General features: G+C 39.1%; 1 long non-coding RNA gene across 1 annotated transcript; it reads right to left on the bottom strand.

Annotated features, from left to right (window-relative positions):
- Nucleotides 1–3,965: 3,965 nt before the first annotated feature.
- On the bottom strand, nt 3,966–22,106 carry LOC144684887 (uncharacterized). The gene is made up of 3 exons (XR_013577582.1): nt 21,962–22,106; nt 9,067–9,171; nt 3,966–4,347 (listed from the first exon to the last, which is right to left on the bottom strand). It is a non-coding gene; the product is annotated as an uncharacterized LOC144684887 (long non-coding RNA).
- Nucleotides 22,107–23,133: the final 1,027 nt, after the last annotated feature.

Genomic DNA, 23,133 nt, shown 5'->3' with positions numbered 1-23,133 from the left:
GGCAGCTGTCAAGGTATAAGGGAAAAATCAAAGCCTCGGTAAAATACAAAGTTGGTCTCAAAGCTGATCCTAGTATCAAAGGAATAATTTATGAGGAATGCTTTTTAAAAACCTGCATTCTTCAGCATTGAAAGAAGTAAAACAAGATGGCCTTTTATGGAATTATTTGATAATAAATGGAATAAAAAATGGTTAATCATGAGACCTTTAGATGAGATGTTAAAGATTCTGTGGCGCTCTTAGAAAAAGAGTTCTCCTGATACACTGCCCAACACTTCTTCCATAACTAGTACCACCAAAATCAGAATTAATTGCTGTTTTAGGGATTTTGCTGTGTAGAAAATGCTTGTGAATATTTGCTTACAGAACAACAATAATTGCACTTCAAATTAATTTAGCAGGGAAGTACTTGAAATATCTACGATATGTGATAAGAATTACAAACATACATCTTTCCTTCCTATTTCAGGTTATACCTGCTGCTACCAAACATGTAAGACCATAAGGAATAGGAGCAAGACTAGTCCACAGAACCCCTTGAACTTGTCTGTCATTCAATAAGATCATGGCTGATCTCCTATCTCAATTCAACTTTCTTGTCTGCATATCCCTCGATTCCATTAATATCCAAAAATCCAACATTTGAGGATACATAATTCCAAAGACTCACAACCATCTGAATGAAGACATTTCTCATCTCAGTCCTAAATGGCCAATCCCTTATTATTGGATATACTCAAGTTCTTCATTCTAGACTGTCCAGTCGGAGGAAACTGCCTCTCAGCATCAATCCTATTGAGCCCTCCTAGAATTTCTAAACATCAGAGAATATTGGCCCACTGTGCTTGAATTCTCCCCAAAGGATAAGCCTCTCACCCCAATAACAAATCTAGTGAACTTTTGTTGCACTGCCTCTAAGGTAAAAATACCTTTCCACCAAAACAGTATGTGGTACTCCAAGTGTTGTCTCACTAAAGCCCTATATAATTTAATCAAACCTTCCTTACTTATACTCCAGCTCCCTTGCAATAAAGGCTACCATGCAATTTACCTTCCTAATTGCATGCACTACCTGTAGGCTAACTTTCTGTGAACACCTAAATCTTTCTGTATATCAACATTTATTTGCCTCTCACCTTTTAAAAATATATACTTTTCTATTCTTGCTACCTAAGTGAATAATTTCACATTTCCCCACGTTGTACTCTATCTGCCACCTTTTTGCCCACTCACTCAATCTGCCAATATCCCTTCACTCCTTCTTTATATCTTCCTCACAGCTTACTTTCCCACCTAACTCTGTATCATCAGCAAAATTGGACACAGTATGCATAGTTATACCATCCAAGCCATTAATATAAGTGGTAAGTAGCTGAGGACCATTCACTGATCCTTGTGGCACCCCACTAGTTCCAACTGCCAAACTGAAAATGACCGATTTATTCCTACTAGTTCCTATAAGTTTAGAACTGATGTCAAAATCAAAGAGTGATCAATAACTAGAAAAGTCTTTCAGGAGACAAAACCTTGAGTCATTCAAGATGCTATGATGGGGGAGGATTTGATTTTCTTTGGAAGGATATCCACAGAGGCGATATGTTATCATTTACCTACTTTTATTTTTGCGATTGGTATTTGATGTTTTTGTCCTCCTGAAGCTGCCAACCCTTGTTGACATACAGTTCTATTTGACACCAGTGGCCCTCCATTTACTTCTCCTTCTTCAGTTCTCTGAACAATGGCAGGTCCAACCCACAGTGCCACAATCTGTACCACAGTTAGGGCAAGGAGGCAGGTCCCGAATCCACCCCAGCCAGAATGGTGATCGAACCCTGTGTTCAATCTGATCCACACCAAACAACAAGCTGTTCCAGCCAAACAAACCCCCTTCCCAAGGGGTCCAAGTTGCTGTGGCAACATGCACTTTTACGTTCATGTTGCAATCCCAGAACTATGAGGAGTGATGGTAGAGGCTCCAATTTGCTTTTTATCACATGGCTGACCAGGAATCACTTCCACTCTTACCACCTCTCATTGGCATATGTTGGAAGAAATTATAGATTGATACTCAACCTGTATGACCTGTTTGGTGTTATGAACATATCTTCCTTGGTCATCAAGTCCTGGAGCAGGACCTGAACCTGGAGCTTTTGACTCAAAGGCAGGGATGCTACCACTGTGCCACAAGACTTCATGCAGCCCTCTATTACCTTGACCTATATGCACAATTGTGATGGGCCCAAATAAGGAGTGTTTCTCCTCGACCATGAAGAAAATCACCACAGAGTTTGATCCAGTCTGTAGATGCACTCTTTTGAGTTTGCATCATTGAATAACAATCAGATGTGAGAAGGTTGGTTATTTTTTTCCCTCTTTCCTAGCCCAAAGGTATTGAGGCCAATTTTTCTGCACCCAGAATGTACTCTGTATTTTGCCTGCAGCCATTTGACTCTACAAACATTATTCAGTAGTGATATGGAGACCTGTCAACTGAAATGGAGAACAAGCTCTTTGAAAATGCAGACAGTAATCTTACAATTTGAGAATTATTGGATGAAACTGGTACATTCATGTTGCACTACTTACTTCATTGGACTTGTGAAAGAAGTTAAAGGAAGCAGATTCCCACTGCTAAATGTAATATTCATCTGATTCATCCATAATGAATAGGCAGCATACTTAGAGCAAAGTACTTCTGTAGTCTGAGTGATGGTATTTAATAATGGCAGATTGTAACAGGCTTGGTTACTGTTTTCTAGTTCCAGGAAGAAAAAAAGCAAACTTCGTATTATTTTTCCCTCAAAACACAATGCACAATTGTCTGACCGTATCATTCTTGCTAGTGCTACAGACTCCTGCTCCATGGGTCAAGTTTAATTATGCAGAGTGTGCATATATTGCCTATGCTGAGGTCTTAATGCAGTGCACTTATTTAATTTAATGCTACTGTTTAAAATATACATAAAGATATATTTTGTTAATGATAGTGACCTAAAATGCAACACAGAATTATTTTCTGTGTTGGGCAATGTACCAAGTTTTGTTCTTGTACCTGAATTTTGATGGCTTGTACTCTGGCTATGTACAGAAAGATGACACAGCTATGTAACTAAATTCTATAGTAAACAAAGAAGTATATTTCCTATGATTATCATCTCAATAGATTGCAGGCTATACAAAGCCACAACCTGTACAATCATTCATTAACAATTCAATCTTAAAGAGGAAGCATAGACTCCTTAATTTTGCACTAATCTCAAGTGTTAGAAAGGAAGATATCTGAAGATTGAATAGTACCTAATAGCATTTAATTGCTAACGAAAGGCAATTTAGGAGGGAACATTTTGTGTGAGTACTCCTGCTGTGGTATCATAAAACGCAGTTCCAGTGACACCAAGAACAAGTAGTGCAGTCCACAATCCCCCATTCATAATGCGAATGAACAAGAAAGAAAAATATTTCACCTTATCATGTCCCAGTGCATCTCAGATCCAATGAATTAGCACTTGAAGTGCAGTCACTGTTGATAAATTTGTAACCTGAAGATCAACTTCATGATGTCACAGCAGGGGGAGTTCTAAAGGGGTAGCTGCAGTGTAAATTGTACTGTTTAATGTGAAAAACCATGAAGTGAGATTGCCTGAGGACAGACTATGTTGTTGAAAACTTCTAGGTTGTCCACTTTCAAAATCTCATTCTCTTACTCACTTGGTCTTAACTAACATGTGTTATGAATATATTATTATCAAACTGTAGCCAAAATGTGATTCTGCATTGGCTCAGAATGGTTTTGATGTAACCATGCTTAAACTGTTTTCCTATTATCCAGGTCTGTATAGGTCTTAGAATCTTGTACTGTTTAATTGTCTCACAATTTAATGCCAATATATTCTCAAAATGTTTAGATCATGAGTTTTTTTTTTTAAAAACCTAAAATATACTGCTGAATGACCATTTAATGAAAAGTAAGATCACCAGTACAGTCAGAGTTTTAACTGCAAGTATCTGGAACTAATCAGATATCTGGAATCTGGTGTCAGCCTGTCATCTGTCTTTGTAAGGGTATTTATGGGTGAGCCATACTCCTCCCATAGGTTATTGGAAGGGGTTAGGACACTCCCACTGGCAGTCTGCAGACCTGAACCTGCAGAGGTGTCATGTCAATTCTTTTATATAGAATATTAGCGTGGGTTTGTAATAAACAAGTGTACTTTAGGTGAGTAATCCTTTGAGAACTGCGGTTGAATTTTTGCACCATGTCCAAAAATAATACAAGATGAAAGTTTTCCAATTTCTTCAGATTTTCCTATGTACAGATGCACAATCCATATGTATATTCTTTGTTCTCTGGAGGAAAAGAACATGTTACCCTTTCAAGAAATGAAGCGCCTACCTTTTCTAAATTTGCCAATTTTGATGAAAAAGTGAATGAGTAAAAATTGAAATGTCATTTGAAAGTACTAATGAGCTGCTCATCTGTGTTTAGTGCTACACTGAGAAATTTACCCCCTCTGAAAATGGATCAACAAATTTTAGCATAAAGTAATTGAGAAAAAAAAGCTGATGTTTGGTTTAAGCTCTTATAAAAAGGTCATTAATGATGAATTCAGGGAGCATTCTGAACTGCGGTCAAATTGAAAAGCAAGTATTTAACTCTAGGCCAGACCTAGGGTTAGTGAGTTTCACAAATGGATGATTTGTAAAGCATCACCACAACAATGAAAGAGGGAAATAACAGAGGAATAGTTTTCTAAGAATGGGTGTGTAGCAACAAATAGTAGTATATTGCATTGCAACAGGAAAAGTGAATGACCCAGGAGTGTGTTGGACATTAGTAGATGTAAGACTTGCAGCAGGGAATAGGCATATAGCTCCAGGTTCATCTACCTGAGCATGGAAGCACAGGAGGAGGTTCAGCCTCATCAGAAAGGTTGAGTCATGAAAACTGACTGGAGCAGTCAACTATCTGCCATAATACAGATGATAGTGTGAACCAGTACTAGAATTATAGAATCATGGTATGGTACATACACAGAAGGAGGCTACTTTGCCCATTTTGCTTGTGCTGTTTCTTTGAAAGAGGCACCAATTATTTCCATTGTCCTACTCTTTCCCCATAACCCTGTAATTTTTTCCCTTCAAATATTTATCTAATTCCGTTTTGAAAGTTATTATTAAATCTGTTTTCATCATCCTTTCAGGCAGTGCATTCCAGATTATAACTCATTGTGTAAAATATTTCTCTTGTCACCTCTGGGTTCTTTTGCTAATTACCTTAAATCTTTGCCTTTTGGTTACCCTTTTGTCAAGGAAAACAGTTTCCCTTACTACTTTGTCAAGGCCCCTCACGATTTTCAACATCTCTATCAAATCTCCCCTTAATCTTCTTTGTTCTGAGGAAGCAGCCCCAGTTTCAAATCCTAGTTACCTGATGTGTAAAAAAAAATATTTTCCTTATGTCGCCTCTGAGCTTTCGCCAATCCCATTAAATCTGTGACCTCTGGTTACTGATCTTTTAACCATTGGAAACAGTTTCTCTTTATTTACTGTATCTAAACCCATCACAGTCTCAAACACCTCTTTCAAATCTACTCTTAAATCTTCCCTTCTCTAAGGAGAACAACTTCAGCTTCTCTGGTCTATCCTTGGAACCATTGTAGCAAACCTCTTCTGTACCTTCTCTAAAGCCTTCAAATCCTCCCTAAAGTGTGGCACCTATAATTGGATACAATACTCCAACTGAGGCCTAAGCAGCTTTATAAAGGTTTTGCATAACTTCCTTGCCTTTGTACTCTATTCCTCTATTGATAAAGCCCAGGATCCCACTTGCTTTATTAACTGCTTTGTTAACTTCTCCTGCCACACCTTCAAAGAATTTTGCACAAGCACCACCCAGGTTTCCCCCTTTTTGCAACCCTTTAAAAATGATACCTGTTTTCTCAAGCCTTTTCACATAACTGAAGTCCTTCTTTCCTGGTACCATTCTTGTAAATCTCTTCACTATCTCTAAATTCTATTTCATAAAGTGTGGTGCTCAAGATTACCCATATTACTCCGACAGAGGCATAGCCAATTTCTCATAAAGGTTTAGCATGACTTCCTTGCTTCTGTATCCTGTGCCTCTATTTATAAAGCCAAAATCCCATTGCCTTTTTAACCAGCCTTCTCAACCTATCCTGGCACCTTGTTATGACGTGACAGATGATGTGTGCTAGGCAGATCAAATCCATGATTGTGCTGTCACAATGGTTTTGCAATTTGTATTTATTTTGAGATGTGTGCACTGAATTCAGAAGTAATAAATCTACCAAGACTTTAGAGATTTTTTTAAACGAGCTATATTAAGATATTTATTAACAAAAGAAAAGATTTCATGCACATACATAGGACTACAAACTACTACTATGATAACTTCTTAAATTCCTAATTAACCTGACTCGCAGTTACACCCCACTTAAGGCAATGGTCCAAAAATAGATTTTAGATTTTAAACAGATCCAGCAAATTAATATAATACCCTGGACAGTGGAGTTCAAAATGGCTTTCTCCAGCTTTGATTTCTGTAGACTGCAGGCTTATGCACAAATTGGAGGCTTCATGGTGGTGACTTCACACATTTCTGTTAGATCTCACAATACCTTCTCCTGATACATAGCCTCATTCTCCTTTATATATATTTCTCCCTTTCTAATGTGTAAATTCCATTGTTTCCATATGTCTTTGGAACTTTACCTTTCTCATAATATAAATCTTTTCATGTTGTCAATATTGTCATTAACCTCTTTGAATTCAAACCTCCCTTCATCTATCTAAAAATGCAAACTCCCTTCACACCTTACATGCTAAGACCCAACCATGTTTGCCTACTTAACATTTTAAAGACACTTCTGCACCTTACTTCTTTTGATAACTTCAATTTACAGTCTGCTTGGCTACAAAATGTAATTAAATCACACACACACACACACACAGAAAAACACAACTACTTACCCCCATCAACCTACTTTACAATAAACCAGAAAAATATTATAAACTATTATGCTTTTATAACACGCCTTCAAAGACTTGTGTGCGTATACCCTCGGCTCCCCTTTTAAAGTTGTCTCGTTTAATTTATATTGCTTCTCTTCATATTTTCTACCAAAGGGAATCAATTTGCACTTGTCTGTGTTAAAGTTCATCTGGTATGTGTCTTCACTAATCTGGCAATGGCATCCTGAAATCTGTGGAAATCCTCCTCACTGGTAACTGCATTTCTGAGTTCCATGTCATCTGCAAATTTTGAAATTATTCCTCTATATATATAAAAATACTGGCATCAACTTTTATATCATGTAATCCTTTTGGGAACCCTCAAAACTTAGCTGTGTTGTGTATTGTGGCTTTTGGATATTGAGACCTTCTGCACAATAAATGAAAGACATACTGCAATATCTATCAGAAATGAATATTTTCGTTGGGGCTCCTGTAATCTTGGTGATTTACTGCTAGGTTTATCTTTCATATGGCATCAAATTCTCTCTAGTGGTTTGTGGATGTGCCCTCCTTTTATGTGACCCTGTAGGTGAAGAAATCGCAATACTGGATGACTGCATAAGTTGTGAGCTGCATGACTAAAGCAAAGCCTGCTACCAATATCTTGAACTAACTACTATGGTCCCTCAACAGTGTCAAGGCTACCTTGCACTAACTATAATGGAGCTGCATCAAAGCCGGGTGTCCTCTTTTCTGGAGGCACTGTGGACCAAAGCTGTACAAAAGTGGTATCTGCTTTCATTTGCACAGAGCTATCTGATGGCACTGAACTTCTGCCAACTTATGTACTAACTGACTGCTCCTATTTTACTCCTTGCATGCGGCTGCTAGAAGGTATCTTGTCACAATTACCATTGACCTGAAATAATAAAGAACAGTGGTCATCTATGAAGTCTCAAGTTCCTCCTTCAAGGTTGCCTTCAAACAAGTTAAAGTCAGCCATAACTACATCTTTGAATATGAACCCAGTAGCTTCCACACTGACATTTGGGGTATTTATGAGACACATGCCTACTGTACAAATAGTCTGAGTAACTAAGATACCCTCTTTAGATGCCTTTTGTGTTGCCGTACATTCATTGGCAAAAAGAAGTCAGACGCAGTTGGTTCTAATGTAACCATATATAATAGTGTGTATGGAGGCAAATGACTGTTCAGCATGGATTCTGTGTTGTAACAAGCTCCCTTAGAAAATGCATATTATTCTCTGCAATCTCTATACTACTGAGGAAGGGCAATCAACATGCTACATCACGGCCCTTAGCCAGCTGGCCAAGTGACCAACCCTTTTTAACAGGTCCTTTTACCAGTCATGTTTGTTGCCTTTGATCTGCTTGCAATGTATGTGCTAGTGCCTGTTTAAATTAGAGTGTTGCTCAGGTTAGTAATGCGCTTTTCCTATGTCAGGTAAGCCATTGGATTTAATTTTGCCTGCCTAGAGAGCAGATGGGACATTGTGAGTAAATTAGGACAATGTGACAACACATATATACCTACAGTAGTTATTTAAGTGTCTATAAAACACATGATTTAACATATAATGCAAATCATAGAAAATATAATGAATGTGGTATGTCCTTGTAGTCCTGGCACTCCACCAATTATTTTAGTCCCAATGCCATCTGGAATCTCCCTTCTGAATGAATTAGCAAGTGGTATCAGTATTAGTTCAGTGGTAGGACTCTTGCCTCTGAGTCAGAGGTTGTGGGTTCTATTGTATTCAGGAAGTGTTGCATGAGATGTGAGACCATAGATGTAGGCCTCTCAGGTAGATGTAACAAATCCCATGGCACTTCTTGAAGAGGAACAGGGGCTTGTTCTGATGAACAAGACAATATTTATCCCATAGCCTACACTAAACCATCTTATCCGGTTATTTATCTCATTGCCATTTGTGGGGCTTTGCTGCTGCAGATTTGTTACATCAGTGCTAATATTCCTCAATGCACTATTTTTGTGTGCACTTCTAAATACTTTCCTTCATACTGAATGTGTTCTGTGCTGCTGCTTTACAGTAATACCCATGCCTACCTTTGGTCCCTTTCTTTAAGTAGTTCAACTTCTTCCAGATTTCCTGTCAATTTCTCTGAGTTATTCACAAAGTTCCATTCCAGAGATTATCAGTGCAAGCAGCATCTGGTCAGTAATTAACACTTTCTCAATGATTGTTGAGCAGATGCCCACAAATATTGTGCAAATATGCAATCACAGCTATATTACCAAACTTTTATATCAAAAGGCTTGTTGGTGTTGAGAAACCCCAGAGGATTCCTTGAATTGATAGTTATTTTTATCGTTATATTTTAAAACCATGTATTCCGATAATTTTGTTAATGGAATGAAAAATAAATATAACTTCTGTTCTTCAAGAAAAGAATGGGCTGCTCCATTCCTTGTTTCACCGATTGGTTTTGTGGAGACATTAAACCTTACTTGTATTTGTTAAGCTTAAAATAATTAAGCCATAGGAAGCATTCCAGGTTTAGGAAGATTTGCCAAAGAACTTGTCCAATTCAGATGCTTCATATTCTTTTAATTGCTCACACCAAACCTCGTTGCCCATCAAACTTGCACTCGCTGATCTACATTGGCTCTCAGTTGAGCAATGCCTCGATTTTAACATTCCCATCCTTTTTTTCGACTTGCTCCAAGACCTTGCTCCTCCCTATCTCTGTAATGTCCTCCAGTCCCAGAACCGTCCAAGAAATCTGCATTTACCGAATTCCAGCCTCTTGAGACTCCCTCATTTTGATTGTTCTCCCATTGGTGGCTGTGCCTTCAGCTGCCTGGGCCCTAAGCTCTGGAATTCCCACCCAAATATCTATGATTCTTTGCCTCACTCTCCTCCTTTAAGACACTCTTTAAAAACTATTTCCTTGGCCAAGCTTTCAATCATCTGCCCCAATATCTCTGTATATGTCTTGGTGTCATATTTTGTTTATAATAACCATGTTAAGTGCCTTGAGGTATTTTAGTATGGTTAATGTGCATGATAAATAAAAGTTGTTATTTTTGCAGCTCATGTATAGCTTTGGGGTATTTGCTATCATCTTCTCTCTTTATTTCCTATCAGTGCTTCATGTAACAAAGTCTGTTTTCTAGAATCTGGAAACTGCACCTTTCCTTACTCTATTATCACAAACTTGTATACTGAGCGCTTCAAGCTGAGCACTTTTAGGAACCATATTGGATTCAGAAGCTCTGCTGCTTCTGTGTGTAAACATTCCAGTACCAGGACGGAAATATTTGAAACTGTGTAAGTGAGACAATCACTTGGAACTCTGACTGACATTGTAATATGCCCTTAGTTGGGAGGTGGTGGCATAGTGGTATTGTCAGTGATTAGTATTCCAGAGACAGGACCCGGTTTCAAATCCCACCATGGCAAATGGTGAAATTTGAATTTAATAAAAATCTGAATTAGAAGTCTGATGCTGACCATGAAACCATTGCCAATTGTTGTAAAAACCATCTTGTTTACTAATCCCCTCTAGGGAAGGAAATCTGCCGTCCTTTCCTGGCCTACATGCGACTCCAGACCCTCAGCAATGCGGTTGACTCTTAAATGCCCCCTGAACAAGGGCAATTAGGGATTGGCAATAAATGCTGGCCTAGCCAGCGATGCCCACGTCCCATGAATGAATAAAAAAAAGTCCTGCCACATGTTAAAGGCTGTTGTGTAGCAGATGAACCCTGCAATGGCAGCTCTTGGGGTTATTATCTAGTAGACAGTTAGAGGAACATGCTCTTAGGTGTTCAGGGTTTGGCATTTACCGTGATTGGTTTGCAAATGGACAAGCATCTTCTACTAAAATTGTTGTGATGTCAGCCATTGGAATCATTATTCGATTAGTTACTTTGCATTCCCATTGTATGGTGAAGAGGATGGTGGCAATGCATTCAAGTATTTTAAGCTTATTTCTGCTGTTTACAATGCTGCTCATGAAGAGCTCTGGCACCTGCTACATTGTCTTGTGAGGGCTCACACCAATGCATTTCCATTGTTTAATATTAACTCAAAGTTTTCCTCCCTGGTGCAGAAGTAAGTAAGGTGCCTTCGAGATTGAGGTGGCTGTAAGATGACATGTTTAGCACATGAAATTCATAACCTAGCAACCCTTCTGTGCTGTCCTTTGTATTCTGTTCTGTCAGGCAGGCCCAGAATACTCCAGAGCACTGCTGATAGCTCACAGGTTAATATCACTCACAAATGGAACCTGGTTAGGATTCTGTAAATGGTTCATTTTCCCTCAGCTCCAGATAATCCTCAAAACTAATGATCACACGGAGAGTGTGGCCTTGGCTGAGCAAGTAGAGGGATAGACACCAGCGTTCTGCATTGGTAGGTTGTGTGCCTTAAGATGGTTAAACTTCAGGAGTAGCCCATTGCACATTAAGAATTTCCTAAGCTTTGACTTTGCCATACCGCACCTGAATTATCTGGACTTGTGTAAGTGGGATGTATCTCTATGAGGAGAGATTGTACACTCCATAGTCAGACTAGTAGGAACTTCACCTGTTGATTTCTCAGCAACTTGGTTTGGAGGCTTTTAACTATGTGATAGGTTTTCATGCACGTCAACATGTCAAATGCACATGGCTGACTAAAAATAGAGGTAGCATTGGTGGCTGAAGTGACATCTTGTATTACTCTGCAAATCATTGGACAGGTAATCTGACAATACTTGGACTTTTGTTAGGAGGCACCTTTGCAGTTGCATAAGCTACTGCGTTCCTCTCTGGGCATTTTATTCTTTCCCCAAAGGTCAAAGCTAGCCTTAACAGCTTCTTGCATTTTGATACCAAATACATCCAGAGCTCTGGTTTTATGCAGGAGCTAGCTTGCATAAACTGTAAATATGCCATTAGAATTTTGGGAGGTAAGGTATGCTCTGTCAACATGGATCTAGGAGAACTCTGACTTCATGATTCTAGCCAATTGATTTATATAGGCAGACATCAGGATCAGACACTCTTGCATAGTACTAGGATTTGCACTCAGCTGTGCTCAGTGGAACCAAGTGACCTTTCTGTGCTGACAACTTGTTTCAGCATCCTCCAATCCAAAGTTTCTGCTTTATAAAAATAATAGTGTGGATAACTATGGATATATAGACATATCTGCTTGGTTATTTCTGGCCTTCTCTGCCATGCATGGTTCTCCATAAGCACAATCATAGCAGGAAGTGTGGTGGAGGTATGTGCTGGCATGCTTCTGAAGAATAAATAAAATTACCATTTTCCTATCAGCCATAATTGTGACACCAGCACTCTTTGTGGCTGTAGGCCCACACCTCTGGAGAGCCAAATGCAGTAAACATTGAAACATTGAATGCCAACAACATCTAACATGCACTCTTTTCATGGGTACAAAGTTTTCACAAGAAAGTAGCTGTTAGAAGGTCCTACCTTTGTACGTAACCTTGACCTCCAACAGCAGTACAATAAGATCACATATTATGGCACACAGGGACAATTTATGTATAAATTTAGTAACACATTCCTGTTTTGCCTAAATTTCCTAAAATTGTTCACATGTTTTGCAACATCTAATTATGAAAATAGCACAGAGGATTGAAAAGATTATGCTGCTATGACCAATTTTATCATTGCATTGTCTTTCCATATATGAATTAAGTGCTGAGCTCTTTTATTCTACAGGTTTATAAAGCTTATTGGCCCAATCATTCATGAATACTCTATCTGTTCATATCATGCTTTAGAGATGACACTATTTTTCCATTATGACATCCCATATTTTTCAGCTGTGGCTACAACAATAAAATTCGTCTAATTTTGATCTAATGCATTTACAAACAAGATATGATATTGTACAGTTTGGAGATTCACAGACCAGCTTAACATTACTTCTTATCCAGTTAACAAGAGGGAACAGATAACACAAGTACAATGGCACATATTAATTTAACTGTATCAATTTGCAAATAATCGCAATGAATTCTCAATATCACCCTTCTCTGCAATTGGTGCAGTGTTTACTTCGTAGAGACCAGTGTGTGGTGGCCTGTTTCCCTTTGGGTGACTTTTAACACAAGCTCAGATTTAGTGATGGAATTAGTAGATCTTTGCACAGGAGATATGCTCCTCTTTTGTACTTCACTTTCCTAATGATTCAGAAACACATGATGAAATTAAGAAAAAATATGCTTAACATGCAAATGTGTCTTGCTCAGTACTGTATAAGTATCCAAATTATAGACAGAAGACCGTTTCTAGTGTTAGCAGATATTCCTAGCAAAATGGAAACTATTAAAGAGAGGAAATTCCTTCTACCATAACTCCATCCTACCTCTTTGACCACAGCTGTCTTTTTATATTATGAAATGTACAAATTAATATATATGAATTGCTATGCCAGATATATACTTAGACCTGCTTCCCACTAGAAATTGGATTGACACTACTTAAATACACTTTACTTTGGACTCTGAACACTCTTTAGGTAGAATAGATCATCGCCCATTTTTTCTTGCTCTGGGCTCAACCCCAAGAACCAAAAGAAACTGTATCAACCTACCTAACTCTTCTGGTAGATTCTTATCTGTAGAGGTAGCTCTGCAACTTGGACATAATGACAAGTCTAATCAATTTACCCTTATGGCCAAGAAATATAATTCAAACTATTCCTATACAGATCTAATTGTTAATTGTTCGAAAAATCCCATCGTGTAGTTTATTTTATGTAACTTGTGACACTTTAATAGAATCACAGAACGATTACAGCGCAGAAGGAGACCATTCGGCCCATAGTGTCTGTGCCGACTCTCTGCAAAAGCAACTCACCTACTGCCACTCCTCTGCCTTTTCCCTGCAAATGTTTCCGCTTCAGATGATGATCCAATTCTCTTTCGAAAGCCACAATTGAATCTGCCTCCATCACACTCTCAGTGCATTCCTCGTGTTGCTGTTGGTTCTTTTGCTAAACACCTTAAATAGGTGTCCTTGCGTTCTTGATGCTTCCATCAATGGGAACAGTTTCTCCCTATCTATCTCTCCAGATCCCTGATGATTTTGAATACCTCAATCAAATCTCCTCTAAACCCTCTCTTCAAGAAAAACAGTTCCAACTTCTCCCATCTATCTATGTAACTGAAGTTCCTCATCCCTGCACCTATCCTCATGAATCTTTTCTGCACTCTCTCTAATGCCTTCACATCTTTCCTAAAGTGTGGTGCCCAGAACTGGACACAATAATTGAGGACAAACCAACATTTTAGATATATAACATAACTTTCTTGCCTTTGTACTCTATGCCCCTTTTTATAAAGCCCTGGATCCCATATGTTTTCTTTAACCTCTCTCTCAGCCTGATCTGTCACTTTCAATGATTTGTGCACATATACTCCCAGGTCTCCCTACTCCTACACCCCTTTAGAACTGTACCCTTTATTTTACATTGCCTCTCCCCCTCTTTGTACTAAACTTTACACTTCTCTGCATTAAATTCTATCTGCCACTTGTCCACCCATTCCACCAACCTGTCTATGTTCTTTTGAAATTTAACATTATCCTACTCACAGTTCACAATACTTCTGAATTTTCTGTCATCTGCAATGTTTTAAATTGTGCCCTGTACACCAAAGCTACACTATAAAACCTTCCTGCAGTCCGAAAAACCACTGTTCACCCCTACTCTCTGTTCCTGTCACTCAGGCAATTTTGTATCCATGTTGCTACTGTCCCTTTTATCCCATGAGCTCTAATTTTGCTCACAAGTGTGCGACACTTTATCAAATCCCCGTTGGAATTTCATGCTTATCAATCTTATTGCCTTCAGTCACCCTCTCTGTTACCTCACCTAAAAACTCAAACAAATTAGTTAAACATTTTCCCTTAACAAATCCATGTTGGTTTTCTTTAATTCACCCGCATTTGCCTAAATGACTATTAATTTTGTTCCAAATTATCATTTCTAAAAGCTTCTCCACGACCAAGGTTAAACTGACTGGCATGTAGTTGCTAGGCTTATCCCCACACATTGAACTTCCTTTATAATAAATCTGTTCTCTTCTTCAGAATTCCACTCCTCCTAGTATTTTCAGCAAGCTCAGATCCCAGATTAAAGTTATGTGAGCACCATCTGCTTGACATCCTTTCCCAAGTGCATTGACCAAAGCAAGTACAGTATGTAAGGGATATAGATTAACAGTGATTGCACTTTAAAAGTAGTTCCATGGTGTAAAGAGCTTTGGGATGTCCTGAGTTTGTGAAAGGCATTATACAAATGCAAATTATTTCTTTATACCTGCGTTCTCATTGTCCTTTGGATAACAATCCAGAAAATTCCCCTTGGCGTATTGAAGCAATATTGGCCTCAATGATAGTCCTGTTGTGAGTTGCCAGATTCTTAGAACTCTACTTCATCTTCAACTGAGTCTTGGCTGAAGAAAACTCAAGAGGGTAAAATATAGATGACCTTGGCTAGAGATGGTACAGAAGTATCTTTGTGGATCAGAAACAAAAAATGCTGGAAAAACTCAGCAGGTCTGATAGCATCTGTGGAGAGAAAGACAGAGTTAATGTTTTGAGTCCATATGACTCTTCTTCAGAGCTAAAGAGAAAGTAGAAACGCGGTGAAATATATACCATTTAAGGGGGGTGGGAGAGGTGAAGCTGGATAGAAGGCCAGTGGAGGCAAAGGAGAGATTGCAAAAGATGTCATAAACAAAAGGTCGAAGGGGTGTTGATAGTGGTGATACTGGCTAAAGGAGGTGCTAATGGTGACATTAAGAGTAGAAAGCAGGATGAGCAAGTGGCAGATGGCACTAGTGGGGGTGGGGTATGGTGTGAGAAAAATGATTGAAATAGGCTAAAAGGCAGGGATAAAACAATGAATGGAAATAAATTTTTAAAATAATAATAGAAATAGGTGGGGAAAAACATATATATAAAAATTTAACAATAAATATTGAAAAAAGGGGATCAAAAAGGGGTGAGGATGGAGGAGAGAGTTCATGATCTGAAGTTGTTGAACTCAATGTTAAATCCAGAAGGTTCCTGTTGTTTTGATACTTCATCATCTCAGCTCTTTTCTATCAAAGATTCATCTAACATTCTTTTCAATGTTCTGAATGACAACACATAATTTATTTAAATCAGACCCATAAGGGCAAAAACAATATTGATCGTTTTGGAATTCAATATCTTAGGCATTCACAATTTACCGCCATTTCCAAGCTAATTATTGACCTTTTATGGTACTTTGCAGCTATTATGTACCCTGGGCTACAAATATCCCAGGTACTGGAAGCTATTCATTGAAGTATGACATTTTGCCAGGCTGTCATCAAAATCAAAACACGGCGTGAAAGGGAAACATAATTTACTATGACTTGAGTAAGTAAACTATTTTCTTCTGTTTAATCACTGATCCCCATATTGCATCCTTGTACTGTATGATCGTTATGTCATTTTGTGTTAAGAAGTAATTCAGACATTCACTGTGTGCTCCCTTTGTTGACTATCTTGCATGTTTGACATTAGTTATAAATGTTCAGTCATTGAAGATTCATTTTATATCTTGCAGAACAGAAATCAACATTTAATATTCATTATTTAACTGAAACTGGTAGTGACTTTGTAAACAGAAATGTGAATGTGTGAAATAATCAGATAGAAAGAAACACTTTTCTAGTTTGCTGCGTAGTGTGAATGAGAGCCGAGTGCTGTCAATGTCCTGGCCAAAATTCCCATCCCAAGATCAGCAGCAAAAGCAAGTGAAAAGAGAAGCACTTTCCATTTAAGTCTGGGTAATGTACTGCTGACAATGACAAAATTAAATCCTGCTCAAAAGCTCACTTCCAGTGAATGTTGTCCAACAGCAGCAAGTATTAAGATGATAATTGATGACTATATTATTATTGATAGATAACTTCTGTGTCAGTCTTTCTGAAGATTCATTGGCTCGTAGAGCTTACCAAAGAAGTAAAAAGATTTCAATTAGATAATGTCTTACCATGTTTCATAGCAACGTCTCAAGCGCCTTAGACAAAACGAGGTACTTTGAAGTACAATGACTGGTATTATGTAGAAAAAATTGCATCCATTTTATGTACAGCGACATTCCACTATAAAATGAGATGGATGGCCAGTTAAAATATATTTTGACCATGCTCTTGAGGGAACGACGCTGGTCACTTCCCCAGCTCAAGTATTAAACTAGCATGTGCACGTTTTTAAAAAAAATGAAATCTTGCATTATCATCAGATAAATGGCCTGGCTGCTTTATAATCACGATCCAATCCAATCCATACCTTACAAACGACAACTATTCGCACTTCTAGATTGTTTTACATTACCACAAGTGCAGATTAGAAGCAATCGTTTTTTCGATCCTTCTATGGCTACGTTTCGAATAACTCTTTCATCGGCGATGAATCTTAGGAAGAATGTTACTACTGTGAATCTAAGAGAAACATCTCACCATCCACATGACTGCTAAGATTAATTAACTCTTCCGCTCTAGGTGCTTTAAATGCTTCAACGTACTGCTCATGTATAACTTTACAGGGTCTACTCTACTTCGCGGTTTGTACTGATTGTTCCAACTTTCTCGTCGATTTATTACAGAATAGAAAGAAAAATATAGGAAGGATATGCAGTAAAAAAAATGCAATAAAGTGGGTCTATAATTAGAAGTTATTTCGTAGATGGCGTCAGTGGGCCAGTAAAGGAGGTTGAATATACGATAAAAATATACGGTGGACCGTGAAAACAGCTTCTATTGCAGTTAAACCGGGGCAGCACAGATGTAACTGCTATGCGGTGAGCTGCAGATCTCCACAGTAGCGGATATTTAGCGCTGGCCGTTCAATTTGTATGGATATTGTGAGACAATCCCCTCCTAATAAGTATGCGGGGGTGTAGGGACGTTATTTCAAATGAAGCCAAGACCACCGGAAGGCGAAGTTTACATATATGTTTGTGCTAGGTATAATATTTAGACAGAATTTGATGCAATGGGAGTCTCAGAGGTTGTTTACAAGGCGCTTATTTTAAACAGTAAATTAATGGCAGTCAATGGGTTTTCTAAGTATAAATTGAGATCGCCCTGAGTGCAGAACTTGCTTTTAGGATCAAAAGAAAATAAAGCTCTAATTAGAAGCTAATGCACGTTATCCGAAACCTTTAAATGCTGAGAAATCGAGATGCAAAGACAAGGGTTACAAAGCAAACATTCTTTCACAGGATTACAACTGAGTAACAAAATAGTGCAACATGTTCTTGTTTCTTTTCATAAATTGGTTTCATGGGGTTTATTTCTCGGGAAGTAAACATCTTGTGAGTTAATAGAATTCACAACTAGCTATAACATAGGCTTTCAGCCAGGAGAGTTAGAAAGCTGGGATCGAATATTAATGTGATGCGTAAGCAATACACCTTAAAATTGTCAGAGTTTTTTGGGGGTTGGGGTGGTAGAGAGGCTATGATGCCTTTGTAAGATGGCACAATGTCTTGTTTATCTCTTTTCCTCTGGCGGCAATAAGCTTGCAAATAAACAAAGTGTTTTGTGTTCATTTTTGATTCCATAATTGCATTTTGGCTTTATTTCTGGATTAGTATTCCGTATGTTTCCAGCAGTAAATATTATTGTATCCGTAATATTTGTATTTTGTAAACCTGTACTTAGCTGTATGATAAGATGTTGTTCAAAACAAATTCCTTTGATTTTAGTTGCTTTTATTTTGTTTTGCTGCAGAAGAGACTACCGATGTCAAAGAAGCTTGCGCCGCTGTGGATAGTCTGCAATACCCGATATGAACATTTGGTGGCGTCTGAGGCACATAGACCGGCTTTGTAGTTCAAATCTGTTCAACCTACCTGTCCCACTCCCTTGTCCGTGAGGATTTCGACTTAAAATATATCCAGGTAGAATCATCCTGCAAACACATCTTAGAGTTTTAGTTTGCTGCCTAAATATTCAAAAGTTCTAAGAATGAAAAAAGCTTGCAAAGTAATTGAAAAAAACATTTGACCTTATTTAAAGTATAACAGCAATGAAAACTGCGACATTTTACCTTATATACCGTATTTACTAGATTAGACACAAGAAAACCAGCAATTAGCTATTGGGTGAAGCTAACCAACTTCCGTTCACCATTAGGAAAAGGCTAACCTTTGGCGCTTTGAGCATTCGGGAAAGTTTTCCGCAAATCTGCGGAAGTTGTTTTTCGCATCTAAACGTGTATATACCTGCAGTGTCCACGGCAGGAGCTGGAACGAACTAAATGATCGAATCTATTATTTTCCGCACAGTGAACGTTGTATATTCCTTTGAATTATATAGCTGTTAGGGAGTAGTACATGCTACTCCTAAACGCAACTTTTAAAAGTAAATATAATTCATCGAAATGGAAATAAGATGCTGCCTACCGTCAGGGCAGGTTTGTTAACGCCGCGTTAACTTAAACCGTGTGCAATTTCTCATTCCCAGTTTCGTCTGTTACTACACCTATAGGCTGTGCACAGTCCATATGAGCTCAGCCCTTTCCAGGCATTTACCAAGAGTTTTTGTCACCTATTTAATTGTTGAAATGTTTGTCAGGATCAGAACAGGACCACTTCCAGGTCCTGTGGACATGCCACATATATCTACTTTAATGTAAAACGGTTGCCTATCCAAACAGCTTTGCCTTCAACGCGTGCAATGTAATATTTCCCAGCGTTTCGCTGACCTGTTACATGTTTCAGTCACAGATTGCAACAAAAACTGCCCTAATACACCGGCAGACGACAGCTGCGCATCTAAAAGTTAATTCAAACTCCACAGATGGGGAAATATGCGATTTATTACGTTTCAATCGTCTTTTATTACACCTGGAATTCTGGCGCAGAGCGGGTTTCGCAATTCTTAATATCATCTGCAAATATTTTTACGCAAGTGGTAAATCACTCCTTTTAAACACGTCCTCTGAGGCGACCGTAAAGGCTGCTGTTTGCTTTCCTTGCGCGCAACAATACTTCTTACACTTTAGACACAATTCACTTGCGCGTGCTTCGCTTAATATTTTATCCATGTGAAGGTGACCGAAACTTCCGAGTCCATTGTGGGAAGTTCGAACAAAGTGCTCTACTCTTTTTTATCAATTGCCTAACAACCAAGCAGCGAGCCCCCCAAAACATCTGTCTGCACGATAGGGCAAGCACTGGTCTTTTTTTTTGGTTTCAAATTTAACCATATTTTGCAGGAAAGAATAAAATGTACCGCCCGTGCTCTCCCAATTGCCTGGCATCATTTTTCAAAATCACTGTGTGAGATCCTGATGCATTGTCACATTTGTGGATTTGATGCTATGATCCGACGTGTAGCGACGTGTAGTTCTCATTCATCCCTTTCATAGGAGCTTTAATGATAATTCGGTGAAATCAGCTCGAGTGTTCTTACAAACTGGCTGATGTCTCTGCATTGCCTCTATCCTGTATACTGCCACTAAGTAAACTGGATTTAATTCCCATTTCCTGCATTCAAAACTAGTTGAAATGAGACAGCTATTCCATATGGACGCTCGGGTGAAACTGGCAACTAGGCTTTCTTTAAACACCCGTTTTAAAATGTATTTTTAGCAGTAACTGAAACGACTTTAGGCAGTGTTTTCTGGGAGGGGTTTTGATTTAGCAGTTCCTGCTTTATTTATTTCATGGGCGCATGTATTCCAGGAACCTTTCTCAAGTTAGTGACTTGTTTATTCTTGTTATTGTTGCGAATTTCGGTGTGTCTGGTCAATTTCACTTCTTGACAGTTGTGTCTTGTCAGTAAAAATGAATCCGGGCTGACATCACTTATTTTCCACCTTCAGAACCCCATTCTGCGCAACTCCAATATCAGTGAATTAGTTCAGTGAAAGTGACTGTCCTCCTTTTCCCAGACCCGTTTAAAAAAATATATTTTTGCTTCATTTTCTATCAGTTGTTTTCTTTAGAGGAACTAGTATTGTCCTGGACTTTGCTGGTAAGTGGAATGCTGTGCAGCCAATGCACAGTTTGATTTAATTATTCATTTTTTTGGTGCAGGATGGTGACGCGTGTGTTATAGAACAAAGGGAATCTGAAAATGAAAAGCAGAGGCTGGGGTGGGGGGTGGTGGGGAGAGAGCCGGGGGGGGGGGGGGGGGTTGGTAGAGAGGGGGAGCTGACGCTGAAGAATCAGCTGGTAAAGGTAAACCTCCAGCCTGTCAGTGCCACTCCTCTCACACCGGCCTGGATGACTCTTCCATTTTAGCACAAACTGCTTTTCCAACAGCATCCAGCCCTCATTCCTTGTAAGTACAGCCATCCTATTATTAGCATGCCAATGTTATTTACAGGACTGTGTATGTGTGTATTTGGTGCCACCGTGCTCACACCAGTACCAAAGAGGCATCAGTGCAACTTTTATTTTCACTTCTTGAACCTTGTGCTATGTATAAACTCAGTCCCTTCTAAGCTTGTTTTATGGATTGGCAACATTCGCATTCCGGGAGAAATCTTGTATTGCGCGCTATTTATTTATTTTTCATCCCTTTGTGTTTCTTTTTATTTTGCGATGAGCTTGCGGTCAGATGCTTACAGAAATAATTGTATTTGAACTGTCTGAACATTATTTCAGCATTTTTTTTTTGTTTTGCCTGGCTGAATCACGTTTGCTCCCCGTCACTTGTGCACACTGGGGCTGCTGTCAAGTTGCAAAAAAGGCAAACAATGGTTAATAAACAGGAGCCCACTGTTTAAACTGTTAACCTGAGCGCTCACTTTGCATCAGCCACCTATCAGATACATCAGAGGCCGAATACATAGAACAAACGCTCATAGGTAAGTTTCTTCGACTTAAATATATTTTGGTTCTTAATTATATTTAATTTAATTTTCTTATTCCAGACTTTTTTCAAAAAAAGATCACCAGTAGCTGATCTAGTTAACTTTCACTTACAGCTTTCGTCTTCTTAGCACCATCGTTCACACGTCCCATCCTTCTGGCGAGGGCTTCGCACCTTTACGCATCCCAGTTGTGCTAAGCAGCTTGTATTGTCGTTCTGACCGTGGATTTATTTTTTATTATAAATTGTTTTAATAGATGTGATGAGGTGGGAGGTCAGATGTTAATGTACTAGTTGTGTCTGGAGGAGGGAGGGCGAACCGTATCGATTTCACCCAATCTATCAGTGACAACAGCGTACTCTTGGCATGGGTCGACAAAAGTTGGACCTATTTTGCAAGGCGAGCTGCGATCGAGCGTAAAAGAAAATTATAATCCGGCACCTCTCTGCAGAGTAGGGTGGGATTGTCTTTCTCTCGATCGTGCGGATGGAATAATAGGACGGGAGGTGATCTGTTCCGGATCTGGCTAGCCTTTCCGCAAGTTATATGCAGGGGAAGAATCCACGTGCCTGACTAAGCGCCGCAGTTACATCCAATTTACCATGTCAGTGTGCCTGATGGAGATCTGTCACGGCAGCTCCGTTTCTATAAGGCCGCGATTGTCATTAGGATATAGTTTGGATGTCAAACCCAGCAGCAGTTCATTCTCCTGCGCGTCCCGGCTCGAAGCTGCACTCACAACACGAATACTCTCCCTCACTTACACAAACACCGCACACTCGCGTACCTGCAAACACATATTCGGAATGAAATGGCAGGGGCACATTGCTGACCCTGGATTGAGTGAAATTAGCACGGGCTGTCAGGTTCAAGAGGAATGCCGCGCAGTAAAAGTTTCTTCAAAAACGCCCAGAGGCTCCTCAAACTGCCTCTAGCACGAATTGTGCATCAAGAGCGTGTCGGAGCTGCTCGGGGTTGGCTCTTGTACCGAGCTCACAGTGTGCGATTCAGGAAACTTCACTTTAACCCAACTCAACCCGTACTTTTAATAAGGGAGAGAGTGGAAATCACTGACTTTTGACCCAACCAATAATCGACCACTAATAACCTGAGGGCACCGATTTTTTTTTGAGAACATTGTGCAGCCCTGGCTCTCTTGATTCCTCATTTTTTTTAACGCTACACGATAGTGTTAGTATAAGGGCCATCCTGTAGTGTTCAGGAGACTCTCCAAGTCAACCATCGCCGTGATCTCATTTTAGCCACTTTCTCAGATAGTGGCCG

Source organism: Cetorhinus maximus, chromosome 9 (assembly GCF_964194155.1).
Source record: "Cetorhinus maximus chromosome 9, sCetMax3.hap1.1, whole genome shotgun sequence".
Classification (NCBI taxonomy): Eukaryota; Metazoa; Chordata; class Chondrichthyes; order Lamniformes; family Cetorhinidae; genus Cetorhinus; species Cetorhinus maximus.
Note: the sequence above shows the minus strand (reverse complement) of the source record. Positions and strands in the feature narration are given on the sequence as shown.